We start from the raw sequence: 19,656 nt of genomic DNA on the forward strand, positions 1-19,656 counted from the left end.
TTGTTCTAAAGCCAGTGTTCAGCGAGTGTGGATTCCAGAGAATGTTTGGGGATGGATTTGTTTCCCCTTTGTTTGTTAACTTTCTCTCCTCTTCCTGGGGGGTGGGGTGGAGAGAAGGGTCTTCTCAATCCATTGTCCTATAGAGAAAAGATGGTGCTGAGTGCAGGGGCCTTCAGCCCAGGAAAAAGGATTGGGTTAGATGACAGGGGCCACAGGTTGTGTTTTACTTTCTATTTTAAGCGTTAGATCTCAGGAAGGCAGCCCCTTTCTAGATCCTGCACCTCCCAAACAGGGGCAGACGTCAGTGGAGGTACAACCACTTCCTTCCTCCTCCTCTACACCTCGGTCCCTCCCAGAAAGAGGAAATGATGCGATTCTACGTCGCAGGCCACGGCCCCCCATGTTCCCACTAGTCTGGCTCTCGTCTCCTACCCCTCAGCTAGGGGACCGGCTCCCACAGACCTGTCCCCAGGGCAAACCCTGGCTGGGCTCCTTGACGTCCTAGGAAGCCTTCTGATTCAGACTTCAAGGTAGGAGGAGACATGAACCGCTGGCCCTGGTTTTAATGCTGTGTGACTTTGGGTGGTTTACTGCAGCTCTCTGGGCTTCGTGATGCCCTTCCATCAAATGGGAGCAAGAATACCGTCCTGGGCTTCCCCCTTTCCAAAGCGGTGATGTTGAAGGGTGGGAGGAAGACCGTAAGGAAAACTCTTTTCCGAACCCTGGTCGCGTCTCACCTGCCTTCAATTTCTAGCTGCTCAAAGGTGGTGGTGGAGGGGGATAGGGGACCCTCGCCGGGAGCTCCCGCGCCGTCCAGGTCTAGTCGAGAGCATGCCCACCCCCTTCCCGCGAGCTCAGGCCCCGCCTCGGGGGAGGAGCCGAGGGGCGGCGCGGAGGCCCGCGGCCGTGCAGAGCTGGCTTCTGTCGCCGCACCGGCAGCTGCGGCTCGGGGACGGAAGGACCGAGCCAGGGCCGGGAGCCGCCCGGGGCAGGGCTCGGGAGAGCGGGTGAGTTCCCCGGCGGCATCGCCGGCTGCCCTGCGCTCTGCGGCTTGACCAGGCAGGGGATGAGGATCGCGGCGGGGAGGTGGACCCAGCTTCTGAGGGTCTGACTGGGGGTGTGTGTGGAGCTTTGGCGAAGGGCCGGCGGCAGGAGATAACTGGGGGGGCTGGAGGGAGACTGGAAAGGCGGGTACCAGGCGAGCAGGGCTGGGGAGTTGGGCTGGGATGGGGGCGTTCTCCTGGGTCTTGCGCGCCAGAGACGAGGCCAGGGTACGGGGCGCACTGGCAGGTTGCTGGCTGGTGTCCCCGTAGCCGGATCTTGGGGCGGGCAGGGGGCATCTTGGCGGATTCTGGGCTCTTGGGCCGCCTTCTGCCTAAGGGGCGCAATGCTGGGCAGAAGAAGCCCCAACCGGCAGCAGACAGTCCGGGCTCCCAGCCTCGGGGCTGGCATGGGGGCGCCGCCCCCTCGCGTGGCGGCACTCGGTCCCCGCAGGCGGTGGCAGGGCGCCGGGAGCGCTCCCTGCCTGGGCGGGAAAGGTCCCGAGGGCAGGCGCCCCCGCATGCAGACCCGCCCCCCGCGGGATCCGGCTGACAGCGCCCCGCGGCCCCGGGGGAGACCCCAGCGTGGTTGTTCCCTATCTCCCCGAAGGGCCGCCGTGCGCCCGCGGCTGGGTCCCCCGCGCCTGGAGCGCGCCTCTCCTCCTGAGTCCCGCGCATCGACTCCGGCCGCAGGAGCGCCCCCGAATGCCTAGGATGGACTGAGTCTGTGCAGCCTTCCTCCGAGAGGTCGCGCAGAGGGGTCTCCCCAAGGTCATCCGAGCTGCCCAGACCGTCCCGCGTGGACAGCTAGAGATGCGAGGTATTTGCCTTCCCTGAAGCCGGCCGACTCCACCCCCCGCCCCAGCCACCCCCACTCCCCACCCCCGCCACCTCCTCCAGTTCGGACCGGCTTAGCGGGAGATGCTGATGATGCAGTTCCCAGCCTCGCGCGGATAATTGGAGCTTTGAATCTGGCCCTCCCAGGAGGGCCGTGCGGAAAGCCCCAGACTCGGAGCTCCCGGGCATCTCAGAAACCCAGGGAGAGAGAGACGCGGCTCCTTAAGAGCTTCTCAGAACCGAAAGCCGAGCTGCTTGCGCGCGCATGTGATTGAATTCCACATAATGGGCCGCTGTTCTCGCTGTCAGAAGCGCCCACCCGCTCTCGGCGGCCCTGCACACCAGGTGCCACCTCTGAATCGCCCTCTGTGGAGGGCCCGGGGCCCCGGGGTACCAGGCGCCCTTGCCCGCCGGGGTCTCCCAGGAAGGCGCCTGCCGTTAGCCTCCTGGGCCGGCGCGGGTACTTCCCTGAGGGCCCTGCCATTTCCTGTGGCTGGCGAAGCACCGGAGAAAAACCCTCTGTGTGGGAGGCCTCCTCAGAGGCTGGTCATAAGCATCTTAGCTTAGCCAGTGACTCGCTTTCTTCCCGAGGGCAAGGCACTTGGCCTCCGGGAGCCTCAGTTGCCTCTAGGAGATGGGGCTAATCAGGCCGTGGGAGGATGGGGGCAGGACCCTGTGAGGTCCTGGCAGCCGGTTGCTCCGAGGTTAATACCCAGGCCTTTCAGAAAGCTTTGGAATGGGGCGTGTCTCCTTTTAGGCAGGAGCAGAAGTGGAGCCCTGGTGGGTGGTTCTGCAGGCACTGGGGGAGTTTCCACATCTTCCTCCCTCAGCTTTGTCATCAAGAGGCAGCTTGCAGGCGGCTGGTGGGCGCTGGTGAGTCCTTTGAGCTCCCAGCCTGCTCCCGGGCCTTCCCACACAACTCCCCTCCCCAGCCCCTCATCTCCCACGTGTCACCAGGATGTCGGAGGCAAGATGTCAACCAGGCCATTTTGGACCTTCAACTTCGTGCTTTCCTGTGAACTGGAGTCTGTCCAGCGGTGTCCCTCTCCCTAGAACCTTCCTGACCCCTCTCCTGGTCCCAGCTCATCCCAGCCTCTGAAATGTCTTCTTCAGGAAGACCACTTGATCCTTCCTCCCCCATCTTTTGGTCTCCTCCCACTGTGCCACCCATCTGCCAGGCTCTGGGTTGGGGCTCCCCGAATCCCTGTGCTCTCTGAATCTTCCCTGGCTTGGAGAGACATGGCAGGCAAGGTCCAGTGCACGCGCAGACTTTGTTCTCTTTGGTAACTGACACAGGAGCGGAGGTTAAATTCTAATCCACCTGTTAAGTTCGGGAGCTGGAGCCATAGGGCTAAGATGATGCTGATGCAGGAAAGTGGGTTTTCCCCCAAGGCAGTAACCTTCTGCAGAGCATCTTTGTTCTCTTTGGAAACTGGGGCCCCAGGTTCTTCTCAAACCCCACTCCATACCCAGAGTCAGCATTCTCTAATCAATGGAGTCTGCGGCCAGCCTGGACTTTTTGTGGGTCACGGAAGGCAGTACCTGGATTCCTGGGTGGTGTCTGGACTTTCAGGAACCTCAGCCAAGTTTGACCCTTCTGCCAATCTAATGACTCCTACTCCCATGCCTGGGACATGAAGCTCTCAGTATAGAGTGCGTCCCAAGTGGTATTCTTCCAACAGAGGCTGGGATGGTCTTTTTTTTAATCCTGAGTTCATCCTAGACATTGAGATTTTATTTTTTTGGTTGTGCTGGCTGTTCGTTGCTACGTGCAGGCTTTCTCTAGTTGTGGCGAGTGGGAGCTACTCTTCATTGTGGTGCATGGGCTTCTCATTATGGTGGCTTCTCTTGTTGCAGAGCATAGGCTCTAGGCGTGGGGGCTTCAGTAGTTGTGGCACACAGGCTTCATTGCCCCGCAGGATGTGGAATTGTCCCAGATGCCGGGATCGAACCCGTGTCCCCTGCATTGGCAGCCAGATTCTTAACCACTAGACCACCAGGAAGGAGAAGGCAATGGCACCCCACTCCAGTACTCTTGCCTGGAAAATCCCATGGATGGACTGAGCGACTTCACTTTGACTTTTCACTTTCATGCATTGGAGAAGGAAATGGCAACCCACTCCAGTATTCTTGCCTGGAGAATCCCAGGGATGGGGGAACCTGGTGGGCTGCCGTCTGTGGGGTCGCACAGAGTCGGACATGACTGATACGACTTAGCAGCAGCAGCAGACCACCAGGAAAGTCCCGAGACAGTGGAATTTCAGGAGGGCTAGGACAAGCCTGTCTCCTACAGCAGGCCACAAAGTTGGAAGAGCAAGGGAGTCAGATAGGTCTAGTTCAAATTACAGCTCTCTACCTAGAAGCTCTGTGACCTGGGTAAATTATTTACTGTCTCTGACTCCTGGTTTTCTCATCTGTAAAGTGGGAGTGGTAGTAATGCCTCCTCTGTGGGTTTGTGAGGATTCTCTGAGCCCTTGATGCATAGAAAGTGCTTAGTGCAGCACCAGGTAGGGGCAGGAATGCAGGAAATGATTATCATCACCACCACCACCATTTCCTCCTTTGCACTGTCGTCTCATAGGTCCCCTCGCCACCCCCTCTCAGTCCAGGGGAAGTCAGAACTCTCTGCCTCTAGCTAACAGGACAGGGAAAGCCCCTCAAGCCTGGGGGTGGGAGGGGGTTGATTTCTGGGAATCCAAGCCCAGCATCAGCCTGTCTCTAGGAAGTCATTTCGCCTTCCTCCTATGGCTGCCATTTTGCAGGGTCTGTTGATTCATTCAACAGATGTGTACTCCCTTTTAGCCATTGTGCTTAGAGAGGGATTTCAAGATGAATAAAGCAGCTCTCAGGCTTCTTGATCTACGGGCGAAAAAAGTGATAGTGAGAACACAGCTTCACTGGCAAGAAGAGAAGTGAAGAGTAGAGGGAGGGATGAACAGGTGGCCTCAGCTAACGAACCCAGGTTTCATTCCTGAATCTGCCACCTCACAGCCAGCTGGTGATGGACAGATGTGTTACCTCTGAGTGGTGATGTGAGGAAAAGAGGGAACCATGTGGGTAAAAAACCTCAGTTCAGAGCCTTCTAGATATTAATCACTGCTTGCACATGTTGGCTGCTATTTTTTTATTATTTACTTATTTGGCTGTGCTGGGTCCTCGTTGCTTTGTGGACTTTTTTCCTCTGGGGGCTACTCTAGTTGCAGTGCACGAACCTCTCATTTCAGTGGCTCCTCTTGTTGTAGAGCACGGGTTCTAGGTCACAAGGGCTTCAGTAGTTGCAGCACTTGGGCTCAGCGTTTGCGGATCCCGGGCTTTAGAGCGCAGACTCAGTACTTATGGTACATGGGCTTTGTTGCCCTATGGCATGTGGGATCTTTTTGGACTGGGGATTTAACCCGTGTCCTCCGCATTGGCAGGCAGACCCTTTACCACTGAGCCACCAGGGAAACCCTGGCTGCTGTTATTATTAGTCTGCAGTGATCAATAGCAGGTGGGCAAATTTTGCTGTTGGGGCACATGTGAGCCCTTCAGACACAGTTTTCCAGGTGGCAGCTAATAAGGTGGGGTGGAGGGGAGTGAGCAGCCTGAGCTGAGAAAACAGCGTATGCAAAGACATAGAGGCTTAAAAAGTGTTTGGTGTCTTAGAGAGCAGTGGTCAGAGTTAACAGCTGGAAAGCCATCACTGTAGGGCATGATGGAGGCGAGGTCAGGGAACAAGAGGCCGTTCTGCTAAGGGGTCCCGAATGATTAAATGCTTGTTCACCCAAAGCAGGCCTCCTACAGCTTATGGAGCCATCTGAATCCAGTCTAGAATTTACTGCTGCAAGGGAGGAATGGCTGGCCTGTGCACGTTTGCGGATATGTTAACTGTCCTTTCCTCTTCCTTCTACCCGGAAAGCACAGACGTTCCCTCCTTCTTCCTGAGATGTTTTTGCTACTTGTGCACCCGTGTCTCTCACCCTGGGATGTTTCTCATTTGGAGGAAGGGGGTGTGGGTGGAGGAAGCGCCACCATCTCGCTCCCTTATTGACCATAAGAGGGGACTAAGTGCTTTTCCGGATGTTGGTCACTGTCCAAGGTCTTTGCTTGTATTGCCATCGAATCCTCATACAGACTTACTGAAGTAGATGCATTTATCCCCACTGTGCAGAAGGGAAAATTGAGGCATAGAGAGTGAGGTGATTTGCTAAAGGGCTTATAAATGGTGAGAACTCATGTCTAGAGGTCTCTGAAGTTGCTCTGTGCTTATGTGTACCACCTCATGCATGCTCTTGGTAATGCTGCCTGCAGAATGTCTGGCTTCTTTCACCATGCACCCCTGGATGCTAGACTGCAGGCACCTTAGTGATGGGTCACAGTGGGGTGTGCTCCAGGTATCTGGCGACTACCCTAGTCTCTCCTGGCCTTGACTTTTGGGAAGTTCCTGAGTGCAGGCGCTTGGTGATGGGGAGCTATTCTTGGATGTCTCAGAATTCAAGGCGACCTTCCTGGGCCCGCTAGTGTCCCACAAATGTGCCTTGACGCAGGCAGTTTGCAGCTTGATTGATGCAGCAGGTGGTGACTGAGCTCCACGGTGACCCCAGGAAGGAATGAGTCTTTTAGGATGGCCGGTTAGAGCATCACGTGACCATACACCCTGCCTGTTTACAGAAGACATCAAAACAAAGGCTCGAATTTTCTTTTCCACAGGAGGCAAAGTTCAAGGCCAAGGTTCAAATCCTGCTTTTGCCTTTCACTGGTTTTTGGGCCTCGGCCAATTTTTTCACTTCTTTGCACTTCAGTTTCTTCATCCAGAAATACAGATCATACATGCATGTATGTGTGTGTGTGTATAATTCAGGGTTGTGATAAAGATTTGTAACCCAACATAAAATTGACTTCCACATCATAGATATATTGATGTAACGTCCATAAAATTTTCCTCCATGGTGCTTAACATAACTGTGATTGTATGGCTATTTGTGGTCATTATTCTTTTACTCTATCTCTCCCACGAGGTCAGTGGTTCTCGGCCTGGGGGCAGCTTGGCTCTCCAGGGGACATTTGGCAATGTCTGGAGGCATTTTTGGTTGTCACAAGTGGGAAAGTGCAGAAGGGGCAGGGATCTACTGGCATCTAGCAGGTTGAGGCCAGGGATGTAGCGAGATACCCTGCAGTGCCCAGGGCAGTCCCCCTCAACAAGGAGTTGTCCAACTCCAAATGTCAACAGTGCCAGATTTGAGAAGGCTTCTACTGGCCATGAGGCCCCTCAGGTCAGTGACTGTGTCTGATTCAGTCAGCCCTGTGTCCCCAATTGCCCAGCATGACGGCGGGCACACAGGAGACAGTAAGCATTAAAGGGATGAATGAGGACTTGGAAGGCCTCATGTCTCTTGGAGTCCAGGAGGTTTGGCTTGTGGGACATTTTGAATGAACAGGAGAGAGATGCAGATGAACTTGAGCGTGAACGTTGGTCATTCAGGCCAAAGAAATTCAGACCAAAGCTATTTTCCTTCCCGCCCGTCCGCCAAGGAGGCACTTGGGGGCCCGAATTATCTGAATTGTTCTATGATCATGGCTGCACTTTGCTCACATAGACACAGGTCCGCCCTTTATCTGGCAAGCAGGCTGGGGCAGGGGAAGGTAGGTACTCACAAGGAACACCCTCTCAGAGGGGCCCCTGGGATTTGCCAAGCTGGGGTGCAGCTGCTGTCAGCTTCCTGTTTTTTTCCCTTTCTGGTGGAATGAAGGAAACCACTGAATGGCTGTTTTTCCACTGACATTTACAGCAATGTGATAGGCCTTGGATTAATGAGGTCAAGCTCCAGTGTGAAATCTGCCTGATAACTTGAAGCTTGGCCAACAGGAAGACACGGCTTGTTTTCTTTGGGCATTTGATGTCTTTGGATGGCTTTGGCTAGGGAAGTAGGGGTCACAACTCTGTACAAAAGACGGGAATGTTTTATGCCCCAGAATTACAGAGGCCAGAATTGTCTTTTTTTTTTTTTTTCAATTTATTGGGAAGGTTTATTTTCACATGGACTTTGAAATAAATAATTCATCAAAAGGAAGGTTCACCATGAGCCCTAGGTTGGCTGCTACATCAGGGCCATTAAAAGGACCACGCTGTTTTTCTGGGCCTCCCTGGGAGTCTGAAGGAAGAGACTGGCCCCAAAGGGTTTTTGGACAGGTTAGAGCTGCACATGGATTAGAACTCATTCTGATGGGGGAAGGGGTCTCAAGCATATGCCTCAGATTTGCTTGCGGGTTTCTGTAAGAGGCAGAATCTGATTCCTTAGGTCTGGGGCCTGGACATCTGCATTTAGAATAACGTTTCAGAAGGAGTCATGTGCTGCTGGTCTGTGAACTGCACTTTGGGGAGCAAGGGTCTATAGCTGAGGGGTCCCCGGTGTCACCCACTCCAGCAAATTCGGCCTGTCATGCCTGCTCGCACAGCCATCTGCTCTGTGGGCTGGCTTGCAGGAGAACAGACTTACTGTGCCCCTTCTCTGTGTGCTCAGACCTGGGACCAAGCATGAAGGAAAGGCTGCTTGCTCCCAAGGGGCCATGGAAACGCCTAGAACAGGTGCGAGGGGCTTCTGGTGCTTCCAGAAACATGTGTCGGGGGGACACAGTGTCTTGGGTCCCCTGGTCACCTGGGGCTTGTTAAACACACAGATCCCTGGGCCCTAAGACCAGCCTACCTGCGTCAGAACCCGCCATGGTGGGGCCCTGGGAGTCTGTATTTTTCAAAAGTGTGCCAGCCAGATTCACAGCCAGGTTGGCAGAGGGGAAGGAAGCCAAGAGGAAGAGCTGGCAGCATGTGGAAGTTCACTGCTCAGGAGGCCGAGTGTAGGGTTGTAGAGCTGTGGACTGCCTGATGGCACCCGGCTGATAGAGGGGCCAAAAGCTAGCCTGCTCCACTTGCCAAGCTTTGTAACCCTGCGGGGTTGCATCTGCCTGGGAGGAAGGGCACCTTTTTTCTTTTTTCCCTTATTTATTTCTTTTTTGGTTGCACTGAGTCTTCGTTGCTGCTCTTGGGCTTTCTCTAATTGTGGCGAGTGGAGGCTACTCTTCATTGCAGTGCACGGGCTTCTCATTGCGGTGGCTTTTCTTGTGGATCGTGGGCTCTAGAGCGTGGGCTTCAGTAGTTCTGGTGCACAGGCTTAGTTGCCGCACAGTATGTGGAATCTTCCTGGACCAGGGAATGAACCTGTTTCCCCTGAATTGTCAGGTGAATTCTTATCCACTATACCACCTGGAAAGTCCCTTTTTCTTAATATTAATAATAATGGTTAACATCTAGTTCTTATCTTATGAGCCAAGCACTGTTTAACTTTTAGTCCTCCTAGCAACTCTTAAGAGGTGGCCTTACTATGACCCTGATTTTACTGCTGAGGAAAGTGAGGCACAGAGAGGTTCCATGATTTGCCCCAGGTCACACAGCCAGTCAGTGGTGGAGTTAGGATTTGAATCCAGGCTGTCTTGCTTCTAAGTCCTTGCACTGAATCATGATGCTCTCTGACTCTGGGCAAAAATGCAGTTGCACTTCATAAGCTGTCCCTGCCCTGAAGGAGTGCCTTTCTCCAGTTCTTCCTCAGATGGAGGAAAGGCTGGCAGTGACTTTGGCTAGCTCTGGAGTCAGACCTGGGTTGGATCCTTCCCTCTCCCACTTAATGTGTCCTTGAGAAGTTATTTGCTAACTTTGCTGAGCCTCAGTTTCCCCATGTGTAAAATAGGAATAATAATAGTATGAGATGATATGATTATTTAACCTGTGTTTGGCACATGGGGTGTACTGGATACATACTAACAATAATTACTACCTTAGTATCCATGCAGTCAGCCTCTGGGAGTCTATTCAGAAGGGACAGGTGAGCGGAGCCCTGTGTCACTTACGTCCCTGGTGCTCGGTCTGTCGTTTTGTTCACCCTGGTTACTTATGTCTATTACTTACCGAGGCAGTCCTAGCCTTTGCTTCTTGGCGCTGATTGCAGGCCCCGTGTCCATGCCAACCTGGTGAGTTCTCAGAATTTCTTAGCTCCCAGAACATTTTAGAGTCTCAATCAGAGCAGGCTTTATTTCCTGTCATCCAAGAGCAAGAAAAAGGCACATATTCTCACACTTACTTTCTTCAGGGCGCTTGGCTCTTCTTTGGTGACTTTCTCTGTCCCCAGCTTCCCTTCTGGAACTCTGTAGCCATCACCTTCTCCCCCATGAACTGGGCAGAGAGCAAACTCTTTAGAGGCATTGCTTACTATCTTACAAAGAAACAGAGAAGGGGATTTCCTTGGTGGTCCAGTGGCTAGGACTCCGTGCTCCCAATGCAGGGTGGTGGTTTAGTTGCTCAGCCATGCCCGACTCTTGCGACCCCATAGACTGTAGCCCGCCAGGCTCTTCTGTCCATGGCATTTCCCAGGCAAGAATGCTGGGTTGCCATTTCCTTCTCCACCTGATGCAGGGAGCCTGGGTTCAATCCCTGGTCAGGGAACTAGATCCCAAATGCTGAAAAGAAAGATCCTGCATGTGTAGCTAAGACCTGATGCAGCCAAATTAAAATAAAAAAACAGGGAAGAGTTTCTCCAGAATTTCATTTATTTTCTTCTTTTTTTTTTTTAACATAGGAAATCAAGCTTTTGTTTTCTTGTTGCTTACTTTATGCTTTTTAATTATAAAAATAAAGAGAAACTCATTATTAAAATTCAAGCAGTACAGAAATGTGGAAAATGGAAAGGGAAATTTTCCCAATGATCATCCACACATTTCTTTTTTCCTGGAAGAAATCGCTGAATGTTTTATGTCTTTCCATAAATTTCTTAGGCATGTACAAATCCACATGCATTTATGTATATCCTATCCTCTTTTGTTGTTAACACATCTATACAACCCTTTCCCGAAACTTCCCTTTTCAGCTAATTTATCTTAGCACATGTCGACACGTGTAGGTATGCCTCAGTCCTAAAAGCTACACGATATTCCCATGATAAAAATTTACCATAATTTGTTTTCTAGTCCCTGGCTGGTGATGAAGATTATTTCCGTTTTTTTTCCCCCCTGCTACACATTATGATGCTATGACATCCTTGCTTATACAGTGTGTATCTTCGTACACTTGGGTGATTTTACCTGTAAGGAAAATTCCCTGCAGTTTGAACTATGACATTGTCAAATTGTCCTCCCAAGAGGCCAAACCAGTTTTGTCTTTTTTCTTTTGGACGAGCCAGAGGGCATGTGGGACCTTTGTTCCCTGATCAGGGATTGAATCCCCCTGCCCGCCCCCATTCCCCACTCTGAAAGCTCAGTCTTAACCACTGGACCGCAGGGAAGTCCTGCAAACCAGTTTTTATTCCCTAGACCGTGTGTGTGAATGCTTCTTTCCCCCAGGCGTTTCTCTAACATTGAGTATTGAGTACATTCAATTTTTTTCCAGTCAGATAGGAATAAAATAGAGTGTTTCTGAGTCAAGTTCCACAGTACTTTAGATTTTATGATCATTTAGACTGTGGCTACATATTGTTAAATATTCAAGAACTGCATTTTACCTGGCCTGATGCTTGAAATTAGAGATAAAAAATGAACTTAAACAAGTTCCTCCCCATCTCCTGAAGGAAGCAGACACATGGACAAATGAGAATAGAGGTGTGGTTCCAGCTGTGCTAGAGAAATGCATAAGTGAAGTTCTCTTTGACAGACTTCATGAATATTACAAATGAATGTGTAAAATACAGCATACATTGTGCCCCAGTGGGAGGGGCGATACTTGACATCCTCAAAAGAAAATGACTTGGTAAAGCAGAAAAACCATGTATCTTAGCCCTCCTGGTGGCAGCAGCAGAGGTAGGCAGCTAGGAAGGGATAAAGTAATTTTGAAATTGACTTTTTGGTGGTTTCCATGTTTACTAATGTTTGAGGGAGGCTGTGCAGAAACCCAGCTGAGTTTGCAGCTGGTGCTGATTATTGCTCACTGTTACCTGGGAAAGTGTGTATGTTAGTCCAGAAAGAGTGAGAACAAAGGTACAGAAGCCTGGCTTTAAAAATCCACAGCCTTGGAGCCCAGTGGGGTTGGATGTGGGTGGCATGAGTTGGCAGTTACCCCAGGGGTTACAAGGAGGTGTGCTTTGAATGCACCCGTTGTAGACTGCATGCACAGAATGGGTGTTGAATGAATGAGTGAGCATCAAAGATGTCTCTGTCCTATAAAAGGGCCTCCTACTCAAAAAGAATAGATCCATTTAGAAAGAGTTATGACCACATGATCTTCCCACCTGTGGGGAGCCACGCCTTAGCTATACATTTTCTTTGGGCCACCTGTCACGGATAGCTCTTCATCCACTAGGAGATCTTAAGAACAGCATAGGCCATGGCAAGGAGCAGTTGAGAATATCTGAAACAGTGCTGTGGAATGGAGCTCACCATCATTTTACAGCAAAACTTCTAAGCCGGAATCTATAAAGCCAACTGTACTGTGTGCAGAGTTGAAAAGAGACTGTGGAGCAGAGGTAGTCCGAGGTCACCCTTTTATGGATGGCAAGGCAGGGGCCAGGTAAGGCACATCTTGGGTCTGGCCCCTATCTTTCCCCAGCGGCCAGGTCTATTTAGTCTGGTTTGATGCTAGAGCTGTGGTTCCAAGCCAGAAAACCACTCCCAATGATACAACTGATGGAATAATGTCCGTGAATTTTAGTCTCTTCATCTCCCACCCTTCTGTCTACACGCTCCTATTTATTGAATGTCTATTGCATGCTGGGTGACTCTAGGGTGCAGTCCCTGACCTTTTTGGCACCAGAGACGAGTTCTGTGGAAGACAGTTTTTCCATGGGCTGGAGGGTGGGGGGTGGGGGGATGGTTTTGGCACATTACATTATTGTGCACTTTATTTCTATTATTGTGATTATATAATGTGATATACAATGAAATAACTTTACAGCTCACCATAATGCAGAATCAGTGGGAGCCCTAAGCTTGTTTTCCTGAGATCCAGACTATAATGCAAACGATGGGGAGTGGCCATAAATACAGATGAAGAAGCTGCCCTCTTTCACCCACCGCTTACCTCCTGCTATGTGGCCTGGTTCCTAACAGGCCACAGACTGCTATTGGTCCATGGGTCTGGGGGTTGGAGACCCCTGCCCTAGGGTGGGATGGAAAGGTGAATAACATATTTCTCGTCTTTTGAGAGCATCTAGTCCAGTGGAAGATGCAGATATGAAATTAACAATTACAGCCAGTGGTCCATGGGGTTGCAAAGAGTTGGACATGACTGAAGCGACTTAGCACGCACACACAGTTGAGAGCCACGGTAGAGATGCGGTCAGACTCTTTGGAACTAGAGGAGAGAGAAACCCATTTGCCACAAGGCAGATAAAGAGCAATTCAGAGGGAATAAAAGGAGCATGGAGACAATATTGTGTAAATGAGACAAGGCAAGTCAAGTGCTGAGCACGGCGCCTGAAAAGCATTTAAGAGATGATAAATACTATCATTACAGCACTTGGGCTAGCTCTTAAAGAACAGGACGAGCTTGCCAGGTGGAGAGAAAGAAGGGTATCAACACCGCACAGAACAGTATGAATGAAGGACAGGTGGTGAATGTGGAGGAGTGAAAACTCCATAGCTTCATAGAAGAGAAATCTAAATCTGTGTTCAAATCTTAGTTTCGCTACTCACTAGGTCTGACTTTGGGCATGGCAAGATGAACCTCCCTTTTCCTAATCTATCTGCTGGGGATAATGAGACCTGTTTTTATCTTTATTTTTTGACATGAAAAAAAAATTTATTTGGCTGTGCCAGGTCTTAGTTGCAGCACGTGGGGTCTTCAAACTTCATTTCAGCACACAGGATATTTAGTTGTGGCACTCAAACTCCTGGTTGCAGCATGTGGGACCTAGTTCTCTGACCAGGGATTGAACCCGGGGCCTCCGCATCAGGAGCACAGAGAATCTTAGCCACTAGACCACCAGGGAGGTCTCCAGACCTGTTTTTAAAGGCTCCCTGTGGGAGTTAATTTATGAGGAGTATCTGACACATAGTGGAGTTTCAGCTAATGGTGGGTACCACTGCAGGGATGTGAATCCATCAGACCTATTAAGTATAGCCAGAAAATTGAGTGTTTAGTGGACTGAGAGTGGGGAGGGAGGTTAGGATGGCCAGAGATAAAACTAAGCATGTCAAGGCCAGATACTGGATGGTCTGGACTGTGACGCTAAGAAATTTAGACTTGACTCTTTAGGCAGTGCAGAAGTGTTAAATGCTTCCCTACAGGAATTTCCTGGCAGTCCAGTGGTTAAGACTCCCTGCTTCCACTGCAAGGGGTGTGGGTTTGATCCCCGGTAAGGGAAGAACCTGCATGCAATGTGGTGTGGCCAAAAAAAAAAAAGCTTCCCTATAAGGGAAATACAGGATCAGACTTCAGTGCAGAATGAAAACTCTACCAGTGGTGTAGCTTGTGGGTTGGAAGGTAAGAGATGGAGGCAAGGAGATCATTTGGGGAAATGCTGCCTCCGACATTCCTGTCTTGGCAACCCACAGCTCACATTAGCCAAGTGAAAGCTCCATTAAGTCCTGCGGACAAGTGCTGCCTGGAGAGGCAAATCAGGGCAGTGATTCAGTGCATGGGCTTCAGTGTCAAGGCCAACGTGAATTTAAATCCTAATCCTGCCTTGTACGGGCTTCCCAGATGACTAGTGGTAAAGAACCCGCCTGTCAGTGCAGCAGACATAAGAGATTCGAGTTCAATCCCTGGGTCGGGAAGATCCTCTGGAGGAAGAAATGGCAACCCACTCCAGTATTCTTGTCTGGAGAATCCCGTGGACAGAGATGCCTGGCGGGCTACAGTCTATGGGGTCACAAAGAGTTGGGCACAACTGAAGCGACTAAGCATGCACGCGGGCACACGGCTGTCTCGTACTGGCTGTATCCAGTTCAGTTCAGTTCAGTCACTCAGTCGTGTCCGACTCTTTGCGACCCCACGAACCGCAGCACACCAGGCCTCCCCGTCCATCACCAACTCCCAGAGTCTACCCAAACTCATGTCCATTGAGTCGGTGATGCCATCCAGCCATCTCATCCTCTGTCATCCCCTTCTCCTCCTGCCCTCAATCTTTCCCAGCATCGGGGTCTTTTCCAATGAGTCAGCCCTTCGCATCAGGTGGCCAAAGTATTGGAGTTTCAGCTTCAACATCAGCCCTTTGAATGAACACCCAGGACTGATCTCCTTTAGGATGGACTGGTTGGATCTCCTTGCAGTCCAAGGGACTCTCAAGAGTCCTCTCCAACACCACAGTTCAAAAGCATCAATTCTACTGGCTGTGTGACCTTGGGTAATTACTTAACCACAATGAACTTTAGTTTAACTCTTCTTTAAAATGAGGATTAATAGTACCTTTCTCACAGACTTGTTGTGGTCTTAAATGAGATAATGTAGATAAAGCATTTAGCCTAGTTCTAGGAATGTAGTAAGTGTTCAATGAAAGTTAATCATTAAAATTTTAAAAATTGTTTATTTCACCACAGAACTCTTTTTCCATGTAATATCTATTAACTTCCTCTGGAGCTACTAGTCTTCTACAGAAACCACACTGCTTTAAACTTTCTGGAGAACCAGCAGCACTTTCTGCTCCAAGAAATAAACAGTGAAGAGGGTTGCCAGGTTCTAACACAGTGGTTCTTGGATGCACATTAGACACACCTGGGGAGCTTTTTAAAAATTTCAAGGCCTGATGTGTGTGTATGGCTGAGTCTTTTTGCTGTTCACCTGAAGCTACCACAGCATTGTTCATCTGCTCTATCCCAATGCAAAATAAAAAGTTTAAAGTTTGGAGAAAAATTTTTTTCAAAGCCGGGCTGCAAGTAAATTAGAATCTCTTGAGATGGGACCCTGTATTTTTTAAATTGTAATATTTTGTTAAGGTAAAGCAAATACAGGAAAGTGCACATATCCTAGGGCTTTCCTTGTGGCTCAGCTGGTAAAGAATCTGCCTGCAATGTGGGAGACCTGGGTTCGATCCCTGGGTTGGGAAGATCCCTTGGAGAAGGGCACAGCTACCCACTCAGTATTCTGGGCTGGAGAATTCTATGGACTGTATGGGGGGGTTGCAAAGAGTTGGACATGACTGAGCGACTTTCATTTCACTCACACACATATTCTAAGTGAATGAATTTTCACAGATTGAACATGCCCAGGTAACCCATACAATGTAGGACTTCCCTATATTAGTAGTTCCCTGCCGGTTCAGTGGTTAAAACCCTGAGGTTCCATTGCAGGGGGCATGGGTTTGATCCCTGGTCGGGGAACTAAGATCCCACATGCTGCATGGTGTGGCCAAAACAAACCAACCAGAATATTACCATTGCTCTAAAAGCCTTTCTTATGTGCCTTCCCAGTCACTCCTACCCCAAAACCGTGACTTTGATTGATAATAACATAGATTCTTTTTGCCTGTTGAACTTTACATAAATGGAATCATATAGTATGCATTTTTGTGTTTGGCTTATTTTGGTTAACAGTGTGAGAGATCCAGATTGTGGTGTGTAATTGTGTATTACTCATCCGGGCTTCTGGACTATGTTCCACTGTGAGTACACCATAAGTTTTTTTTCCAGACTCAAGTTGGTGGACATTTTGAATAGTTTGTACTTTGAGATTATTATACAAATAGTGCTGTTAACATTCTTATAAATGTGTTTTGGTGAATGTATACAGAAATTTCTGTTGAGTATATTCCTACAAATGAAATTGCCGGAGTGTAGGCCATCATATGTTCAGCTGTAGAAGATACTGCTTGAGCAGTTTTTTAAGTGGCTGTACCAATTTATATTTCCGATCAGTTTATAAGAATTCTTGCCAATGACTGGTATTTTCTGTCTTTTTAAAAAAAGGCCATTCTGGTGGATATATAGTAGTCTTGCTCTGGATCTTAGTATAATTTCCCAACATTTCCAGGTGATTCCAACATGTAGCCAAGTTTGAGACCCTCTTTCCTAACAGGTTTTGAAAAAGCAAAACACGAATTAGTGGAGCTGTATAAAGAGATGTTATAATGACAAGTGCCTCCCCATCGCCCCTCTTTGACGTCCACACCCAGAGTTTTTTATAGACTTGATCTGTCTAATCAGTAGGGAAGGATGCTTTTGTGATGGAAGGAGAACGTAGAGGTGTATTAAACCTGACAGCCTGTGCTTCACTCCTGTGTGCTTTATATGGGCAAATGGTTCCTGATGGAGTGATCTGGAGGCTGGAAAGAGCCCATGGCAGGACTTCAATCTCTTCTTCCAATTTAAGGCCTGAAAGAGGAGGCCATGAGAAGTGACGAGTAGTCTATACAGATGTCGTCAGATGAAAATATCTGCTCTTCAGGATCAGGGTTTTTTTTTTTTTTTTTTTAAGGGTTTAGGATGTTATGTTATATTTTTGCTCTCCAAAGCTTGCCCAAGACCTGGCGCTGGGAAGGTGCTCCAGAAAAAAAAAAGTCATTGAAGTTGATATTAGAACTATGTAACTGGCCCTGATGAAAAGCATGACTCACATGGATGCAGAGGAAGGTGTTGGTGTGGATTTAGCTGATCTGATTAATAGCTTTGCATCTCTTTTTGTGCTTTCTGTTTTGCAGTTCCTATTTCATATTTGCTCATTTATTACTAGCATATTTTCCTTTATACCCTTAAAGGAAATAAAGGATCATCTTGAAGTAGATCTCTATTGATTGCCTTTCCTCTTGAGTTTGAGTCATATTTTCCTGTGTGCTTTTTTTTTAATCTGACTGCACAAGGGCATGTGGGATCTTAGTTCCTTGACCAGGGATCAAACCTGCGCTCCCGACAGTGGAAGCACAAAACCTTAATCCTGGACCACCAGGGAAGTCCATTTCCTGTTTGCTGAAAACATTTTTTTCTAGGAATTTTAGGTTACATCTTGAATATTATGAGTCAGACTTAAGAGACTCGAGGTTCTATTATATTTCTCAGAACAGTAATGACTATTCATTTATTTTATTTTTTTGGCTGAACTGGGTCTTAGTTGCAGTTCTCAGGATCTTTGTTGTGACATGCTGTGGGGTCTAGTTCCCCGGCCAGGGATGGAACCTGAGCCCCCTGCTATGGGAGCGAAGAGTCTTACCCATGGAACCACCAAGGAAGTCCTAGTGATGACTTAAAAAAAATCAGTCAGCTGACTTGACCACACAAACTTTAAATTCAATTTCCCCTGGGTAGGCAGCAGCTGAAATCTTTCTTCAGTTCTTATAGCCCTAGTTGGGCGGCTTGGAACCTGCCCTGCACATGCATCATTCAGAGAGATTTGGACAGAATTTATACTCAGCATTTGGGGCTACCATCTGTGAACTCTTTTCTGGGATGCTTTCTCCTCACTTTCCAACTGTAGTCACCTGAAGTCTGTCCTTTAATTCCTCAAACGATAAGAGCAAAGGTTTTCATCCAAGTTGTAGCCACCATGTACAACGCTGAGTGGGGACTGCTCTTGGGTAAAAAGCTACAAAAACACAGAATTTGCCTAGTGCAAATTTCTATCAAGTGTTGACTGCCTTTCAGTTTCTATCTGCTTGTGGCTGAATAAATCTTGCTGTTGTTCAGTCGCTAAGTCATGTCTGACTCTTTGCAACCATGTGGACTGACTATCTAGTACCTTCCAATAGGCAGTGTGTGTGTGGTGCATAGAGTTCACAATAGTTAAATGTGAGGGGATGTATCCTATAAGAGTTACTCTGCTTTTACTAGAGCAGAACTTTTCTGATCAATAATTTTGTTTACTAAGGGAACATTAGGACCCCTTGCTTTTCTGACTAGCACATAGTTGATGGCAATAAATGTTTGTTGACCGGCCAAATGAAAGCAGCTTTAAATTAAAAGTGGAATTGAATTAGAGGAGAAAATTACTAGAAGAAAATCTTGAGATTGGTTACTTGTTGATGACAGTTAAGCACAAAATATAGAGAGAGAGTTTGGTAATTTGCTGGAGAACATGATGAGAGGGTTGAAATAATATTAGGGCTCTGAGTGTAGAGTAGACCCCAGTCGCTAACAAAGTGAACCTGAGATTTCAACACGAGGAGATACATTCAATTGTGGGAGTAATATCACTTTCATGGGATTGAATCTATGGCTTATGGAGAATTTTAAACAGAAATAAAGCTGGTCAGAGGGGGAAGCAGAGATATGCTTGGAGTTCTGCACACCCAAGAGGAGCCAAGAGGAGGGAATCAAAGTGAAGGGACTTTGGCTGGAGATCAAAGAGGGGAGGAATGAAAGTAATGTAAAGGCAGTCAACTACAGCTTGCTTCTCTCTGCATGGTGACCTGGAAGGTCACAAATCCCATACGGAGAGACTTCAAAGCCTGTATGCTGGACAGAAACTTCATTTACCAAAATGCAGAGTGTCTGGAAACTTCCTGATTTATTCTACTGACAGTTTCATCTCACAGAGAGCAGAGGAGAGAGGACAGTTGCTGTTATGAATCTGGTTTGGGAGCTGTTGGGTGAAGTGAAAATGAGAAAGTACTCACCAAGAAAGGGAACACTAGTCATAGGGGGCTGAGCTCACAGGGTTTGGAAGGCAGATTTTATGAAATTCAGGATGAGATACATATATTTCCTGCCTAAGCCTCCAAAGGTGATGACAGCTCCAACAGTAAGGGAAGTTATGACTGTAATCAATTATCTTTACTCTGCGTAGATTTCATTTATTTTCCTGCAAGGACTCCTTTTCTTGCTCTTAGTCGTGCTTTTGTGGGCCATCTTTCCTGTCTGACATTTTCTCTTTTATTTTCAAGCAGGAGAGATGATAAAA

General features: G+C 48.7%; 1 protein-coding gene across 3 annotated transcripts in view; it reads left to right on the forward strand.

Moving 5' to 3' along the window:
• Window positions 1–377: 377 nt before the first annotated feature.
• The window catches only part of PPP1R16B (protein phosphatase 1 regulatory subunit 16B), a 107,996-nt gene continuing 88,717 nt past the window's right edge, over window positions 378–19,656 (forward strand). The window contains exons 1-2 of one of the 3 annotated variants that reach the window (XM_059892397.1): window positions 911–1,007; window positions 1,651–1,860. The gene's annotated coding sequence lies outside the window, so the exon portion shown is untranslated. 3 annotated transcript variants of the gene reach the window in all.

This window comes from Bos taurus, chromosome 13, assembly GCF_002263795.3.
Source record: "Bos taurus isolate L1 Dominette 01449 registration number 42190680 breed Hereford chromosome 13, ARS-UCD2.0, whole genome shotgun sequence".
In the NCBI taxonomy this organism is placed as follows: Eukaryota; Metazoa; Chordata; class Mammalia; order Artiodactyla; family Bovidae; genus Bos; species Bos taurus.